Raw genomic sequence first — 19566 nt, 5'->3', positions numbered from 1 at the left:
ACCAGGGCCAGTGCAAATCATGGCAAGAGGTTAGTACCTGAAGGGCTTCAGGACATGCCACCCCAAAATATGCTGTTTTGGCATATTGACTATTTTGAGCTGAAGGCACTTGAGAAGCAGCAGATGGAGGAAGGGCTCTCTGACCTACCTTTTTCTACCTAAAAACAGGCCATAAAGTGAGAAAGATGCCTTCCTGTACAAGCAAGAGAAGTCTCTGATCCTTAATACCAGAGACTGGAAACAGTGCTGAAATGGGTCTGTAGAAACTTACTAAAATAACCTTATCTTCCTAGTTTTGCCCCTCCAGGTATCTCCTCCTCACTTCCCACCATGTGCTGCCTCTATTTCAAACCTCTTTGTCTTATTTCTTATAATTTATCATTTCTTTGTCTAAAAGGTATAAAAGCTTTCTGCTCTGGTCACTTCTTCAGGTCTTCATTCTCTTGTGAAAGTCGCCATTTACCTGTAAAATTCTAATAAAACCTGCATGTTTTTCTCCTGTTAATTTATCTTTTGTCAGTTTAATTCTTAGGCCTAGCCAGAGACCCTGAGAGAGTAGAAGAGACTTTTTCCTCCCCTACATACCAAAGAAGTAATACCAATATTGGTAATACCAATACCATCACACTAATCATTATTGTGATGCTCTAGAGAAGTGACCAGACCACAGGTCAGAAGGTTGGAAAGTCAGGTGGGACACAGGTGGTTTGGGAAGCTGGCCTTGAACCAAGACAGAGTACTGGATCTTTTTTTTTCTGAGTGCTGCCTAGACACCTGGGATGGGGGCAGGCAGGCAGCAAGAGTGATGAACAGGTCACAGCCTTAAGGATGTGGAATTAAGTTGGACCCTCAGGACAGTTTGAGAAAAATGAGAATGCTTTTGACACAAAGGAAACATGCTAATATTTATTAAACTTGAAGATGATATAAAAGGAATATACATAGGTTAAGGAGGTTTCATAACCTTAGTCTAATATGGACAGAGGGGTTTACTATTAGCTTTATATGGTCCTTGTGTCCAGATATTCCATGACAGAAAAAAAGAGCAAAGATTACAAAAAAAAACAACCCACATCTAATGAGCCTCCTTAAATCACCAACTGAACTACTATGTTGCAGAAATACTTGGATAGGGACTTCCCTGGTGGTCCAGTAGGTAAGACTCTGCGCTCCCAATGCAGCGGGCCCAGCCAGGTTCGATCCCTGGTTGGGGAACTAGATCCCACATGCATGCCGTAACTAAAAGATCCCTGCATGCTGCAATGAAGATCCCGTGTGCCATCTTAAGACCAGGCGCAGCATAGGACAGGGAGATCATCTCGGTGCTTCGTGACCTAGAGGAGTGGGATAGGGAGGGTGGGAGGGAGACGCAAGAGGGAGGAAATATGGGGATATATGTATAGCTGATTCACTTTGTTACACAGCAGAAACTAACACACCATTGTAAAGCAGTTATACTCCAATAAAGATGTTAAAAAAAAAACAAAACCACTGTACACTTTAAATGGGTGAATTGTATAGTACACGAATTAAGTCTCAATAAAGCTGTTTTGTTAAAGTGAAAAAGAAAACAAGCCCAGGCACAGCCTAAATAAATAAATACATCTTAAAAAAAAAAAAGGAAATATTTGGATAGTCATAACAGATGGGCCTCACTTAAAAAGCTTCTTGGCAATGTTGGGATATGACTACACATTCTGAAATATTTGAAGAAATCTACATAATAAATTGCAGCTACATCCCCAATAAGGAGACATGCAGAGGAAAAGGAGAGCGTTCCTGCAGGTATTCTGAAAGCAGGAAGAGTCCTTGTGCTGTCTCACTAGCAGAAGCAGAATCATTGCTCAGATTTCTCTCTGATTTACTACCACTAGCGACAGACAAGCTGTTGTGAGTTCACTCCGAAAATCCTCCCATGGGGGCTTCAGTGCTTTTTTTCCCATTTTCCAGAGCAGCGGCCTCCAGCAAGAGGCTTGCCGGTGGCTCTCCCTCTGGCCAATTTAGCCTCATTAACCACCTGCAGGCCTCTATTCCCATTCCTCCATGAGGTGCTGGCTCTCACACTTGAGCATCAGCATCACCTGGAGCGCGTGTTAAAACACGGCTTGTTGGCCGAGCTCCCCCTGTTTCTGATGCAGTCGGTCTGCTCTGGAGCCCAGAAACTGGCCTTCCCAACAACTCCCCTGGAGATGCTGTTGCTGCTGGTCTGGCGGCCACCCTTGAAGAACTGCTGTTTAATATACACCCCAGAGGTACTTTTATAGTAAATGATTTATTAACAAAGTGAATCCTTTTCTGTAATCCTGGAGCTTGCTTACCAATCATTTTTTACTACTCGATGCTGAATGTTTATAATGTTTCTAAAGATCTTCTCTGAATCACCAAATCACTGGATCTCGGGTGTTCGACGAAACTTATGGGGCCGGATTTTCTAATTTCTTATTTTTCCCCCTTTCTTTATTGGGCTTAAGTATAATTTTACCCTTTGTGCTCCAACCCAGTATCCCTGGATTTTCTGATAAAGCGTCTGTCTTCCTCTCTAGCCAGTTGTTTATCAGTGACAGGCTCTTTCTTCCTGTTCTTCCTTGTCACAAGTAAGGATGGTAGTTTAAGGAACACATTGACTTTAATAAAAGTGTTGTAAATAGACAAGATATCGGTATAATCAGTACTACTTTGGGTCACCTCCCCTCTCGGAAATGGTGCTACTCAGTCTTACCCGATTTTCTGTCCTATTATTTGATCGCCTATGACTTTTTCCTCTCTGAAAAGCGTGATATAATTCTTGCAGATGAGAATCCAGCTTAATTCCTTCTTTTTTTCTAGTTCTGAAAGTTCTTTTTTCTTTTCTCCAGGCTCATGATATTTTTGTATAAGTTACTTTCTGTGTCGTGTCTCCCTGCTTGCTCTTCTTGGTTGCTTGTTTGTTTTCATCATATATATATTTTTTACTGTGCTAAAATAGACACAACAAAGTCAACCCTTTTAACGAATTTAAGGTGTACAATTAAGTGGCCTTAAGTACATTTATAATATTGTGCTACCATGACCACTGTCCATTCTCAGAACTTTTTCATCATCCCGAACAAACTCTATGCCCATTAAACAATAACTTTTCATTCTCCTCTCCTCCCAGGCCCTGGTAACATGTATCTACTTTCTGTCTTTATGAATATGCCAGTTTTAGGTCCCTCGTACTGAAATCCTACAATATTTGTGGCTGGCTTGTTTCACTTATTATAATGTTTCCAAGATTCATCCCTGCTGGCTTTTATAATCTGTATTTCTTCTTAGTTCTCTGCAACAAAGCTTGCACTTCTCTAGTACTCTTTTCCAAAATAAAACTCTTCTTTTTATTTTTATGACCACACCTGCTCCTCCCCCCTCCACTTTTCTTTTGAAAACTGACTCTCCCTATCATGAAAGTAAGGATTCTAGAATCATTTCTTTTGTTTGGCTTTTACTAGCAGGTGAATAGAGTTTTGTGTGCTGATTATTCATCCCGTGACTCATGTGTAGTGCGTCACTGAAATCTCTGCTATCATCTTGTTCCATAACCAGCCACAGCAAGTAGAATTTTCCCAAAACCTTTTAGGTGTCTCTCAGAATTTTGCCAAGATCTCTTTCTAGATCCTTCTAGAAGTCATCTTTAAACTGAGGGAAACAGGGAAGAATGAAAGTACCTGTTGGAAGTTGTATTGCTTGGACTTTATCTGCCAGGCAACTTTAGCATCCTGTCAGTCACATGACTATTGTTTTTTTCTCAAATAATGAATGAAGAAAGTAGACAGTAGGGGTTGTGAAAAAGTTTAAAGGACAGGAGAGTCTTTTAATCACATTTACCTGTATTTTGTTGCACAGGCTGGTGCTTTACATCTGACAGAGCGGCAGCACATGAGTCACTGCCAAAGCGGGGAAAACCCCAATTATCTGATAGATATGGTTGGCACAGGGTGATATCTTGGCTTTTGATTACATATGAGTTCAGGTTGTGTATCACTTTGTTAAAGTTGTGGAGAAAGTAAGGGTGCCTTCAAGGAAAGTAAATAGTACGGCCAAAGTACTAGATCAAAAGAAATTGTTTCCACCAATAACATGGATTCCTTTTCCATCGTTTGAAAGTCACATTAACTTATAAACTGCTTGAACATTAGGCTTGTGCTCAACTACGGCCCAGCTATCGGTGGATATCAAGCCTGCAATCAATCCAAAAATGATTTTGTTCATTTTTGTTCATAGTGATCTCATTAATATATATACATTATATATATAATGTATATATATTATATACAACTGTACACATGATTTGGAAAAGCTTGGGTAACTACTAGTTCCTCCTTTCTTCCTTTAAAAAACTGCTTATTGGTACTAATTAGTGAATGATGTTTTAATAAATAGTACTCTTTCTTGACTTTTGTATATGACAAACTCCATGTGCTCAGAAAGAATAGAGATTATGTGTTTTTACTGGACTTGCAATTCAATAAGCTAAGCTTGGTTTCATTTCCAAGTTCAAAGTTACTTAAGGAAAATGGGAAACATAAATAACATTGTATGTACATTTTATGGGCAGATAAAATAGAAAGTACTTGCACAGAAACATTAGCCTTGCACATTCATTTTGCCTCAACCCTGATATTATATTCCCCCACCCATCATCATGCATTTAGAAAATTATGTTTTAAAAAAAATGGCTCACACTACAGAAGCAAGGAATGAAGAGATCATTGTAAGGATGGAACTTTAACCCCTCTATCCTGAAACTCTGTTTCTAATTAAGAACTTGAAACATTCAATCCATGTTGTGGCTATATTTTCCAGCATGGAACTTCTTAATAGATATTGAAAAGAAAGTGTTCCCTGTATTTCTAGTTCTTTATTCAATCTCTTAGACTTTGAGTACTAAGATAATTTGATTTAATGTAGTCAAACCAATATTTGAAAGAAAAGTTTTTAAGCCCCGCTTCCTATTTGATGATTAGTAAGCAAAGTTCCTTCTTGCACAAAGTTCATAATTTGGCAAGGGTAAATGCGGGACAGGGGTGTGAAAAAAGGTGAATAGACATGTATGGTTTAAGACAATGCAAAGAAAATGAAGGCTAAGGAATAGTACCAAGGCCTCTGGCTCTGAGGGTTTGAATGGGGAAAGAGATCGGGTACCCGAGAAGAGATAAGGAAAAAACAGGTGGTAGCATTTGAGATGGATCTTGATTCTTAGAGTTGAAAGTGCATCAGGATCACCTGGAGGGCTTGTTAAACACAAATTGCTGGGCCCACACTCAACATTTTTGATTCAGTAGGTCGGGGGTGGGGCGTGAAAATTTGTATTTCTAAGTTCTCCAGTGATTCCCATACTGCTTATTCAGATATAGCACTTGAAGAACCATTGCTCTAGAGAGACTGAAAAAGAACAGAGGGTGTTTAACCCACAGAAAGAGAATTGGCAAACTTGAGAGGCAAGAAACTGAAGGGCACTTTGAATAATAATGATGATTGATACCTAGCTTTTTAAAGTTATCTCATTTTTGCCAATGAGGACATGAAGTTTCACAGAGGTTAAAGAGCTTGCTTAAAGTCACAGACCTAATAAGCAGCGAGTCAGGATTTGAACCCATGGAGTCAGCAACCCAGAACTTTATGTCTAACTGCTGTGATTAATAGTTAAAAGCAGTACATCTTGACTGACACAGGCCTTTTTTTTTTTTTTTTTTTAGGCAGTAGTGAGAGTTAAGGCTTAGCATGCAGGTAGCAGTTATATTTCAGAGGGGTTAAGTACAAAATTCCTTACCCTGGCACTTAGGATGTTAATAGAGATGTATTAAAATTTTTTGATCAGGATTAATTGAGCGGTAATGTATATAATCAAGAGAGGCAAAAGGATGGAAGCCTAGTTAGAAGCTTTTATAATAGCCCAAGGAGGGAATTTCCTGGCGGTCCAGTGGTTAGGACTCCACGCTTTCACTGCCAAAGGCATGGGTTCAATCCCTAGTCCGGGAACTAAGATCCCGCAAGCTGTGTGGTATGGCAAAAAAAAAAAAGCCCAAGTAAACTAGGGCAATTGCAGTTGGAATGAGGTGGGGGGATGGGGATAAGAGCTCCTTTGCAGATTGGCTATACTGGTGATCCCCAGTCCTTCTACCAACTGTGATTCCATGATTTGAAAGATTCGGTTTATGATGCAAACTTAACAAAGAGAAATGTGTTCTATCTGAGATCATTATTTTTCCCACTGTAACACATCCAGATTGTAACTGACAGTCCATAATCATCAAGGGCTCAAAATTCCAGCACTGTCCCAGTTGTGAATAAGCACGAAGCCTGAACGAGTGAGCAGACATTTAAAAATATTTTACTGCTTTCAGTTGCAGGTCTTTGTCATGGTACCCATATCCAAGGTCAGTCACATAACGAACATTTAAAATTTAAGTCTGATCTACATTCATGTTTCAGAAATTCTTCTGATGGCATCAAAAGCCAGTGGAATGTTTTCATAATCCTGAGATAATAACTAACCATACTGACGTAAAATAATTCCAGCCAAAACAAAGAAATCCATGTGGTTTTATGACTAAATATGTAATGTACACTAGCCATTTGAAAAATTGAATATATCTTTCCTCTCTTTATGCTTCTAATAATACAGGATTTTGCTGCCTGATAATGTATGTGGGTGCCTATGAATAAGAGTCAAGAAACATTCTCTAGGTTGAGGTCTGGCGTTTTGGAGGCAGCTGGAGAGTACCGATCAAGACAGAAAGTTTGGAGAAGGGCCCCATTTGGAGGAGCTGGTGCTAAGTTGATGTGGATCAGGACAGGCATGTTGGGATGTCTTTTTAACTCAGGATCCTGAGGCAGGATATCACTGCCAATCAGTGCTTATAAAAACAAATATTGAGGGCTTCCCTGGTGGCGCAGTGGTTGACAGTCCGCCTGCCGATGCAGGGGACATGGGTTAATGCCCCGGTCCGGGAAGATCCCACGTGCCGCGGAGCGGCTGGGCCTGTGAGCCATGGCCGCTGAGCCTGTGCGTCCGGAACCTGTGCTCCGCAACGGGAGAGGCCACAACAGTGAGAGGCCCACGTACCGCAAAAAAAAAAAAAAAAAAAAAAGGAAACTTCGGGAGTCCAGAAAAACCGAATTTGTCTCTATCCAAAGTGAAATATTTTAACCTGATAAACTTTTCAAATGCCATTTTCAGATAAAATAAAACTTTTCTAATGTTGATCTAAAAGTTCCACTTAAAGTTTGTCACTGCTCATACCCCCAAGCCCCATGGAAAAAAATTTTTAAAGTTTCTTTTAGGCGTAATAGTGATAGCCCACATGTATGTGGTCAGGAAATAGTTATGCACCAGGCCTCCAGTAGCTGTAGCTGGAGAAAGCACTCAATAAGGGGATCCATTTCTGCACAATAGAATCTGGTTTCTCCCTCACGGTAGCATCCAGCTGAAAGTCAGTCCTTCTCACACTGTCGAAAGCCAGAGCACCTGAGAGCGGAGTCATTCATGGAAGCAGGTACTCTTGTAGAGCGCCTGGGAAAGGAGTTCTAGTATCTAATCCGTAGAAATTAGGAAGAGCAATAGCTAGAGCTATAAATACAATTCATTACATGTATTTGGAAATTGAATTTTGAGCAATTACCATCAAAGATACTGAATATCCACTGCAAATTAGCAAGTCAACCTTGCTAACGGAAACAGCAACTCTGACACATACCAAGGTAGGAAGTGAAACAGCACAAAAACAGGGAAATATCAGCAGATAACGTCACCAAGACGATGAAACAAAAGGGGACACGAGGAAGACCATAACTGCTGTATTATCCTTAGCTACACACAGCTAAATGCAGCAGGTATATTTAGCCACACATAAATAAATGAGTCACCATTCTCTGATGAGGAAAAATAAGAATAAATGCTAAAAGGGAGTAATTCCAAGCTATAAATCACTTACAGTGAATATATGTATGTATGCCTCTATTTGCTTAAGTTAAATGTTAAGGAAGTTCTATGTAGTTTATTCCTCAGTGGGGGGTCAGTCATCAACAATTATATTTTTCCTTTCCTTATAGAGATTCATAGGAATTTCCGGGTGTCGCTAACCAAAACCTGGTGGATCCAAGGAGCGGCCAAGCCCTTGGTACTAGCGCAGAGAGATGAAGGGGCATCCCTGTGCACCCTAAGCTGCAGGACCACCCGACCAGGGTCAGTGCAGCCCTGGCAGCTGGCAGAGCACAACCTGGGACAAAGGTAGATTTAGGAATGAACCTTTAGTTCAAGGTTAACCAGAGAGACTGCAGCTGGGCAGTGCAAGCTGTTGCATCTTGTAATTAAAAGGGTTTCCTGTGTGGTTACCTGACATAGTTACTGAATGGCTTGCATGAAACAACATGCAGCATTCCGCAGATACTTCACAGTTAACCTTATATCATCACCATGCAGTCAAAAGACAAAGAGAAAATGCAGGGAGAAGGTTTTAACAGCAATTTGTAGCAAAAATGTTTAGAATAAGAACATGTAGTTCTTATTGCTTGTTACCACTGGTTCTTATGTTAATTGCCTAATTGCAAATTGGCTTTCATTAATGTCTGGATACAACTGAAATAACATAACACTTTCTCTGCTCTGATATCCTGCTACTTACGTACATAGAGCATGCCTGTACATAAAGATTTCTTTTCTTCCCACAAGCATTTGATGGCTCCATTTTTTCCTTTCTGTTTGGTGGCAGAGAAATAAGACTAGTGAACCATGTGGCTGTATTCTGAACCCATATCTCATAGAGGGACTATAATATAAAAATGGAAGTGTTCTGAAAAGCAATATATGGATCTGTATTTACAAAACAGCCCACCATCAAGTCCAAAGTTCTGGAGAAGATATTTGCTGCCTTTGAATATTGCTCTCCTCTTACCATGGCCCGTCCTGGCATGGTGGCCCTCTCTCCTTAAAGAGAGGCAGGCTTAAAGCCACACTTACTCAGTGCATTCTAAAGGTGACCATCAGCTTCCGTTAATGAAAAAGGACACTAACCAACCATTGCTTGTGGCACTTGTTTACAAAACCAAGAGAACCGCCTGCATGGTCATTCCTGGCCTCTAGGTGTGTACCATTCCAGATGCTCCCATGGCACATAGAGTATCAACACCTGAATACGTAGTGTTTAAGTGAACCAGTTTGGAGTAAGCCAGTTACTGCAGCATTCTACCAAAGGAAAGGTAGAATTGCCAAGTGGCAAACATAGCATTTCCTCCTCCTCCTTTTTAAACTTCCCTCTAATGCAAACTCTGTTCATTATAGAAGATCATGTAGTGATAAAAATGTACAGAAGAAAACAAAAATCACCCTTTCCCCATGCAGAAATAATCGATGTAAGTACTTTGCAATTTTTTTATCCATTCTTTTTCAAGATTTATTATTTCTATTTTTTGATACTTCTGGATATATTTATTTCATTATCTATAATGAATATATGTGTTCATCACTCAGAAAATGTTCCAAGTCTATAAGGACTAGTTTGTTTGTTTGTTTTCCTCCAAAAGGAGGACTAGTTTTCAAGAAGCCAAATTTTAAGTCAGTATAGCATTCAGGTTACAGATGGTCCTTTGATGAGCTACTGGAAAGGAAAATGCAGAACTGTCTATTCCATTGGTGGTATGTCATAGTACCACTCTATATCTCCGATTTTTCTGTTTGTTTGTTTTTTATTAGGCAAGTTGAAGTACATGTTCATCTTCATTTTGAATGTATTCCCAGAATTTTCTTTTTCATAGCTCTGGGTTATACACTTTAACTAATTGTCTTAATGAACTCATCTTATCTTCAAGAATATCTAATTCAAAAGTTACTGTTTATGAAAAACAAATTTTTCTGATAAAATATAACCTTAAGGAAATAAATAGAACACACCAAAGTAATGAATAAGCAGGATAAAAGAAAAAACTATGAATGCAGCTTAAGGTCTAAATCTTAACTCCTTGGGTAAAAACCCTCTTTCTCAATTATAGAAAAGGGCCTGTTTTTTGTTGTTTTAAAATCAAGCTAAACATAACACCAACTAGTTTCATGCCTTGAAACTAAAAAAGTCTAGTTTCTCTAAACCAAAGTTTTCCTCTTTCCTCTTTATAATGGGCTGAACTTGTCATCATGTATATCAAAAGCTTAATAAAAATTAAACTACTGAAAAAAGTGACAAACCTCTTTGGTTCTGATTGGAAATTTACTGACTGAAATGAAAGCACTGAAGACAGGAAATAACTTTTTGTGGATAAATTCAAATGGGATGAATGAATGAATTCAATTTTTGGTCTGTATAATTTTTCCGACTTTGGCTTCCCAGGCTTTCTGGTGACTTTCACAAATAACTGCTGTTTTGGAAGTACACAGATTAATTTGGCTGCCAAACGAGTTTTCCTAGGACACTCTTCAATCAGGGCCCTTAAGCCAAGTTCACCCAGCATTCAGGCACGTGTGAAAGTGTCTGAAAAATTTGCAAAGAGGAGGTAGAGATGTGCTGTGTTAGCTAGTCTCCTGAGCAGTTTCATTGCCAGAAAGAAAGGGTGACCTATTTAGTAGAGAAAAGGGGTGACACTGTGGCGGCCCTCTCAAATTAATCCCTAATACTCAAATTAATCCCTAATACCCAGATTAATCCCTGGTTCCTATGTAACAGTTTTAGCAACTTTGCCAGAAGGGGCCCTAGCAGCTTCAGGACACGGAGGCCTTGCCTCAGAGTTTGCACGCTCAGTAGGGAGAATTGTACCCTTAGTGGGCACTGGTGATGGCTGCTGCTTTTGGGGGTGAATGTCAGCCTATATCTAGTACAGGAGAAGTGGAGCACCAGCCAGAGGCCACCATGAAGACTGGCTTGTGCAACACAGAGGAAGCATTTCTTTTTTTTTTTTTTGTCTGCGGTACGTGGGCCTCTCACTGTTGTGGCCTCTCCCGTTGCGGAGTATAGCCTCAGCGGCCATGACCCACGGGCCCAGCCGCTCCGCGGCACATGGGATCCTCCCGGACCAGGGCACGAACCGGGGCCCCCTGCATTGGCAGGTGGACTCTCAACCACTGCGCCACCAGGGAAGCCCGAGGAAGCATTTCTTGAGAATTTTCATATTTTGTGGGAGGAACTGAGGCTGATGGGGGCAGAGTCAGAAAATACTGTTTTGTGATAATTGTTTTGACAACATATTTATTTTTCTGGCTGCAGTGACCTAGGAGATATGAATTTTCCTCCAACTCTGAGTCTGTGCTAGAATAAAGATGAGCCAAAGTGGGTGGAAAAAGCATCTGAGTTTTGGAAATATGATTATGCATTTTAGATACTATTTACTATCCAGTTTTTATTTATGTGAACTGGTTGTATCCTACTAATGTGCATGGCCCAGTTCCAGTTGGATGTTAAGCAGGAAATGTCATATCAGAATGTCTAGCAGTTGATAAAATATGATTTACTAAAACTCTGTGGTACGGGGAACACTGTTTAACGCCATGGAACATACACATTAGAGGGATGGAAGAAGGCTATGTGTGGCAAATTCCTATCTCCATTGAATGTGTCCATAACTGTGCTTTATGCTGTTGTCTTAATTATGGGCTAAATGACTACCAGTAATTGTTAAGAGCTGTTAAAAGTGTTGCCTCTTATAGAAGAAGTATGGCTTTTAGGCTTCCATTGTAAAAGCTGTCTAGTGCCGGGTCCTTAAAAACAAGAGCTTAGTGTGGGGATTCACAACCCAGGAAGCTAGTAGAAAAGGTCAAGACAGTTCTGTAGTTTGGCAAATAGAGCCTGTCAGGAGCATATGCTGATGTAAACGTCTAAGGCCAGGACCTTATTTGTTTTGTTCACTGCTATAGCTCCAGCACCTAGAACGGTGATGCTCATTAATATGCGTTGAATGAATGAATAAAGAGACGTGCAGTGAGGACATCTCATGCAACTTGGGCAGGAGGAGAACCAGTATAAAGTAAACTAGATGAGCACAGCTCAGCTTCAACTGAAATTAGTTGTCAGCCTAGAAAAGAGCCATGTAGTCTTCCCCAGGAGGCAAGGAAGATGATTTTGATCCATGGGTAGCAGAAGAGAAATGTTTAAATCAGGGCCACTGAGAAAAATTTGTAACTTAATTGGACTCTTCATCAGCTGTTTATGTCCCCTGTTGTCTCCCCCATGCCTGTATTGAGAGAGTTTTGTAGACCATCTATTATGAGAAGGGGTATAGGCTCTATGGTTGTCGTAGTTATCTGTTGCTGAGTTACAAAGTTACCGTGAAATGTAGCAATTTATTTTGGAATCCAGACACAGCTTAAATGGGTGGTTCTGACTCAGAGGCTTTTATAAGGATGCTGCCAAGCCGTTGGCTGATACTACAGTCATGTCAAGGCCCAACTGGGTTAGTGAGTCTGCTTCCAAGCCCACTCACGTGGTGGCTGGTGGACCTCAGGTCCTCACTGGCTGTTGGTAGATTGACCACAAGGTCATGGGAACGTCTCTTTAAGGCTGCTCAAACACAGGATACCGTTTTCTCCCAGGATGAGTGATGAGACAGAGAGAGAGGGGAAAAGAAATGAGACAAACTTCTATAACCTAATCTCAGAAGTGACATTCTATTACTCCTGCCATATTCTGTTGTTCACACAAACCAACTTGAGAAGTGTGCGAGAGAACAGTTCCAGTGTATGAATACCAGCAGGCGGGGATCCCTGGGGGCCACCTGAGAGGCTGGCTACAGTACTAGCTATGGGCATGGTTCCATAAAGTGTGTCGCTCCATAGGGGAAAGAGTGGCCTAAGCCCCAAGGAGTTTATAGTCTATTCTGGACTATAGAAATACTTGAATAATTTTTAAAAAAACGAAAGCTATCTACAAGTTCGAAGTAAAATCCAAAGATCCTCCATAGGTTTCTGCCATAGTATTTGGAATGGAATGCTTCCAAAGCCAACTAGTTTGGGGCCCAAGAGCAGAAATTGATTCCAGTCTAGCATCTCTGGATCAGTCCTATCTGTGCAAACTGTCAGAAGGGGCGGAAAGGAGTCACCTTTTCAATTCAGCTTCTATTAGTTGGTTCTCTGGGCAGGAGTGAGGGGAAATCCTTTTAATCACTCCACACCCCCATTTTCTGGCTTGCACAACCTCTTTTTGACATAAGGATTATCTTCACAATAAGGGGCTTCCTCAAACCTCCAGTCCAGCCTCTAAAAAAAGCTGTATTTCCGTCTAGAGAGTGTTACATCCATAACAGTCTCACAACTTATGCAATAATTTAAAAGTTGTTTGACAAGTGAGGACATGCACCTGTGTCCTGGTGCGATGGGAGAGAGAGACATGTGGGCTCACGGAGACAGGGCTTTTCTGCGGGCTGAGCTCTGCAAACTGTCCTCTGTGTAGAGTGTTCCTGTCTTCTCAGTGCTTGGTGAGGTTGCTTCTGTGGCTATGTTTCCACACGGGGGAAGGATCAGCAAAATAAGAGTCCCAGAATGTCCTGTTTGAGATCCACAGCTGACCTGGCTACACCACAAGGAGTTAAAGCTGTCCCTCTGCACCAGCAAAGCAACACAGAGCAAGGGAGGCTCTAATTGCTATTTTAGAACCGGCAGGGGGATCGGTAGACGCAGTGATCTAATAGTTTTTTCCATAGCTATTGTTCTGAGACATGAGAGCTATCGGTAGTCCTTATAATCCAAATTTTCCAAACCTTAGCAGTTGTCATGATTTGAGTTTGAATTAACCTTTAAGCCATTTTATTCCTTAGATCCCTGAAGCCATTAGACAATAAAAGCGCAAGCTGCTAGACTCTGGCTGTTTTGTAAAACCACATAGTAGATAATAATTACAATGGTCTTTTCCATTTCTTAGATAAGCTCTGCTGGCAGGAGTAATAAACTTGATTTCAACATTTCAATGAGGGAGTGGTTATATTAAACTACTGAGGTTGATTCTAGCAACATAATCTTTACAGTAAATATTAATAGAGGAAAATCTGATTCTTGGCAAAAGAGATAGTGAGGTTATTCATCAAAATTTTACTTTGATCTAAATTCCAATTTACTTAATACACATTCTTTAATAAATCTTATTATAAACACATTGTTCAAATTATAGACTCTAGTTACAGATGTCATTCCGGCCAACTCTCTGGGTGCTAAGAAAGCCATGATTTAAAGGTCTGTTTTTAGGTAGGTATCTGATGAGAGAGGAAATAGTGTCTTCATTTAACAAATGGGAAAGAAAACAAATGAAGATTTTGGGTGACTATCTTCTTCTCTGCTCTTCTTTGTCTGCAGCAGTTTATTTCCTATGATTTTTACCCATTGGCATGAGGAATAGGACTACTTGTCAAAAGTCGGTCTGCTGAGTAGAATTCAGTTTCTAAGGCAATTATGCAAAGATTGTCCTACTTTTTTTTTTTTTTTTTTTTTTGCCGGGGTGTACGCGGGCCTCTCACTCTTCCGTTGCGGAGCACAGGCTCCGGACGCGCAGGCTCAGCGGCCGTGGCTCACGGGCCTAGCCGCTCCGCGGCATGTGGGATCTTCCCAGATCGGGGCACGAACCTGTGTCCCCTGCATCGGCAGACGGACTCTCAACCACTGCACCACCAGGGAAGCCCTGTCCTACTTTTAACAAAACTTACTTGGCCCTTGCACATAATGCTCCAGGAATTCTAGGCAAAGCATGATGGAAAGGAGTGTGCTTTTAGGAGTATGACTGCAAAATGTCCCCAAGAAATGTTGTCTTGTCCCCTGGATAGGTACCCCCAAGACCGCCTCCATGACTTTGAAAAAATGTATCACTTGGTTGTTATCAGGGCCTTCACAAAGGTCACTTTATTCATCTGCTAACATTTAATAAGCACTTACTGAATTCTACTTGGTGCCAGGTAGAGAAGTAGGTGCACTGAACAACAGATGTGTAGCATAGTTGGTAAGAGCTTGGATTTTGAACGCTAATTGCATGAGTTAGGTTCCTGTTTCGGACTTGCTAATTGTGTAGCTTTGGCCAAGTTACTTGACTTCTTTGTGCCTTGGCTTTTTCAGCTGCAAAATGCGGATAAGAAGAGTATCTATCTCATAGAGTTGATGTGAGGATTAAATGATTTAATGTGCGTAATGCCTTTAGAACAGTGCTTGTCATATAGTAATGCTGCATGTTTTAGTTATTGTTATCATAAATATTATTACTGAAAACAAACATTGTCTCAATCAGTTATTTGCATCTAAATCTCCCCCCATCCACCCTTCACATGTCATTTCTCATAGTTACTTTTATTTTTGTTAAGTATAAAGTAAATTTTCGTGGACCTTCAATAATTACAGCACTTTGCAATGTGAGACCCTTATTTTATAAATGAAAACCAGCCCTGGAAAGGCTGTTTGAATAGCCCGAAGTAAAAAATTTAGTAGGTTGCAGTGCCAGGATTAATATCCTGTTTATGCCTCTAATACCTTAACTGTGGCTTAAAGGTCAGGGTGGCATAGCTTTGGGGGCCTGAGCTCAGACCTAGGGCAGAGGACCCCTGGCTCGTTCCCCTCTTGCCACCACTACCCAGTGAACAAATAAGCATTCATCCTTTCTCCACCAAAGCCAGAGACTGTGGCTTTGAATCTCCTTTAGGATAGAGTTCTGGCCACTTTCCCAGCCCCAAGCGTTTGTATAGCTAGCATTGATACAGGAGTGAAGAAAATGTGAGTGAGTGTCTCTGCCATTGCATTGTTGATAGAAACCAATCCAAATTAGCTTACACAAAAATGGTATGTATTCATACTGAAGGAAGACATGAGAAACAAGCCTTCAGAAGTCTTCAGAACTATTTCACATTCCATCAGAATTCTCTGTCTCTCATCTCTGCTAGAGAAGCAGAGTGTTGGCTTCATTCTCCCAGATCAGCTTTCCCCGCATATAGGGATCTGGCTACCACAGCTCCAGACTCAGAATCTTATGTGATACAACAGGCCTGGCTTGCACTGTGAGCCCATCACTGTCAGGGACAGGGGAGGTATTACGAGTGTCCCTGTTTTGGGCAGTAGAGCAGAGGGGAGGATGGATTTACCAACCATCTCTTTCTATAACAAACTTTCTCTGACATCTGTTATTCTGGGATTTAAGAGCCCCAAACTCCTCTCTGGATGAAGGAAATAGCAACTTGCCTAATATTTAGCATTTTATAATTTTATAAGTGCTTATATTTGGCCACACATGGAGCAGTTGTTTAAAAGCCATTTTTTACAAATGAGAAAATCAGGAATCTAGCTTGTTGTAGTCATGTATTTAGTAAGTAATCAAACATAAGTTAGAACTGGGTCATTTTGTCTCATTAAGCATTCTTTCTACCCATTTTGCTAAATCAAGGTATTTATTGCTCTTCAGTTTATATAAAGGCAAAAAAGGCATTGAATACAGTGTGCTAGGGACCTGGTACAGTGTGTGCATTAATACATATATGGTGAATGAACGTCTTGCCCATGTCACAGAGTGAAGCCTTAAAAAGGTGAGAGATAGAAATGAAGATTTGTGCACCAGTGAGGCCCCCCCAGCTTTCTTTGGCATGCATCCATCAGGGCTGGAGCTCTTCTTGAGTACTGGCTGATGGAAGTTTTCCTTGTTTTCTTTCCTGATTCAGATTGCCAGATCCTTGTGTTTGATTTTAAATATATTATGTCAGTACGTCCTGTTTACTTGGATTAGTTCACAATTATTCTTTTCGTCTTCTGTTCTATGGAACAAGGGTTACTTTTTCATACCTGACCAGATGCTTAGCATGTCTTATGGGCTGAATTTTGTTTAGTTCTGGCAAATACATTTCACAACTGTATTTAACAACCCAATCAGTTCATAGGCTTGGGGGTTGGTGATGAGTAGAGTGAAATTCTACAAGCTCTTTTGCCTGGCTATTAATGAAATGATTCATTCTATATTAAATGTTACTCAAAACAATTCTTAAAGGGATCCATTTCACTCACTAGATCAATCATGATGTCCTCACTGAGTTTTTGATCTCCCAAATAAGAACTTGATACAGTGAATAAGGACTTGAGAATATGGCTTTGCAAAGAACCTACTTCTGTTTCAAATCTGGGAAACTGCTGACCAAATCTCAGAGAAGTTAGAACACAAACCTTAGGCTCCATAATTATCAGTGAAACCAGTTTTTAAAAATGACACCTAACCACCAAATAGCCAACAATAGAAGTGTTTCATAATTGGCAGCAACTAACCCTTTTCAACTTTCATTGAGATGAGAGATGAGATTCAGTCTGTAGTTTTCCCTTTGAAGCCTCAAGCTCTTTGTAAAGAAATGAATTTACTTCTCATGGAAATAAAGGGCTGGCCCCGTCTATAAGCAGTGGAAAATTCCCACGTGCCATCTTGTGGAGCTGTTGAATTAGGGATCAGAGAATTCATTATATGTACTGACCAGATCTCTGACTGCTTATATGGGTGATCAGATGTGCTACCTCACACTTCATACATCTATAAATGTAAACATCGGGCTATATAAACACTGGCTTTGTACTTTAAAGGAAAATTAGCTCTACATTTAGGGTCTTATTCTTAGAGTCTCACTCGTTATTTTCTTCTAGTGTAAACACATTTCCATTTCTTGGCCATCCTTTTGTTTTGAGTAGTATTCCCCTTAAATCATAGTTTAATATCAGTAGTCTTTTCAAAGCGTGTGCCATGTTTGGGGTACCTTTTAGGTTCTTCGCATGTTCCTTGTCCTTCTATGTAATTTTATCTTGCATTTCTTTCTTGGTCCTTATCAATCTTCTTTACAGGTGTCTTTTCCATAGATTTTCCAGTGCTCTTGGTTTTTATCCATTCTCAGTACTCAGCTTCATTGACTTTAATGGTGTCTCTAAAGAGGTCTCGTTGGAATGAAAACTGGTGAAAAAGAGAGGTACTTCTTCTCAATGGCACTGTTAGTTTTGGCTTTCAGCTTTCAGAGTCTTAGTTTTTCTGGAAGCCATTCTGATAATACCTCTGTGTAGAAAGCTTCTCAGTTTCAGACAGTGCCGAAAACAGTTCTAACCTCTATTAACCATGTCCTGAAAATGCAAAGCTTCAATAGTTTTTCATCAGCTTGGGTTTCTTTCTGGACAAAGAGAAGAACATGCTGTGTTCTTGTTATCAAGCCCAGAGTTGACATATAGTGAGCTGTTTAGAACTGGAAGATCCTAGTCTTTGCCCGACTTTGGGACCCAAGTAGATCATGAGCTCATTTGACTGCAAGGCGCTCTGGGTCTTGAACAACTCCAGGTACAAACATTCTGTGGACCTTCAAGACATTCTCAATGTTAGCTAAAATTGCTTGTTGTCCTTTTGGCCTTATTCCTTTTGTCTGTCTTGGGTGAGTTCCCCTGCAAACTTGGTGTTAAATTAAAGCCACCTTTCTTTCTTTCCCTTTGAACAATCTCTTGTCCTCCCATCTGCTTTATATGTCTCTTTTGGGTCTCCAGGAACACTGGGGATCAGGGAGAGGTAAGAGCCTGGCTCTCCTATCCAAGCAAGGAGAGGAAATGAGTCTGATCGGCTCCCATTTCCTCTGGCTGTCACATGATATCACTATTGGAGTTGGCTCCCAAGAGAGGTGGTGTTTGTCACACCTGTGATGACTCTGTGGTTCTAGGTCACAGGTGTCCTTGGAGGGAGTCCAGTATCACCCTTTTAACACTAAACCTGGCTCACACACAGGCACCTCTCAGGACATCAGTAGGCCTCAGGTTTGCCGAGTTGGTCTGGTCTGGTCCATTTATAGACCCAAAACTATCTCTCCTCTCTCTCAGTTGGGCTCAAAGAGTTTGATTTCCCTCATTCTAAGAAAATTTGCTCAACCTCTGTTCTGACAGAGGATACCTTGGAAACTCAAAGGTGTTTTATCCTAAAGGTTTCAGAGTGATCTCAAGGCATTCACAGCTACTCCTCTTTTAGTTGGGGAGAGGATCATTGTCTGCAAGGCACAATCTCCAGTGATATAAAGGCGATTTTATGGCATTTTTCTAGATTACTATATAGTTTAACTCGTTTCCTAAACTGGGACATTTTTGAAAGGTCACTATTAATTACACCAAGACTCTGGTCATAAACAAGGGAAACTAGGATGTTTGACCACTATAAACTTCTTTCACTAGAGAAGAAAAGGAAACATAAATTTAGTCTGTGGTGGGCATTCTAACACAATGGACAACAGTGTTCGAACATTTAAACCTTGACAGAAAAGTCAAAATTTGTCTTCAGACAAAAGTGGATATTATACTAATTTCACAAAGTCCCATAGCTAAGTCTTCTATATTTATATATGAATATGAATAGATGTAGTTCCTGTCTGCTTTTTTGAAGAAAAAAGCCAGCTTTCTAAATCTACTGTTCCTTCTGTGAAATTACACTTGGTCCTTAAATTAGATGATAACATTAAAATTGAAATTATGTTTGATACCGTGGTGAATTCCTTTTCATTATTATTTAAAATGTCCTTTTATACAAATAGCAGTTGGAAGAATGGTTTGGATTGGGGATATGCCAATATTTCATTCTCTTTAAAACTGGATAATGTGATAACTCAGAAAAATGTGCA

This window comes from Grampus griseus (assembly GCF_964374135.1).
Source record: "Grampus griseus genome assembly, chromosome: 3".
Lineage (NCBI taxonomy): Eukaryota > Metazoa > Chordata > Mammalia > Artiodactyla > Delphinidae > Grampus > Grampus griseus.
This window is presented reverse-complemented; position numbering follows the sequence as displayed.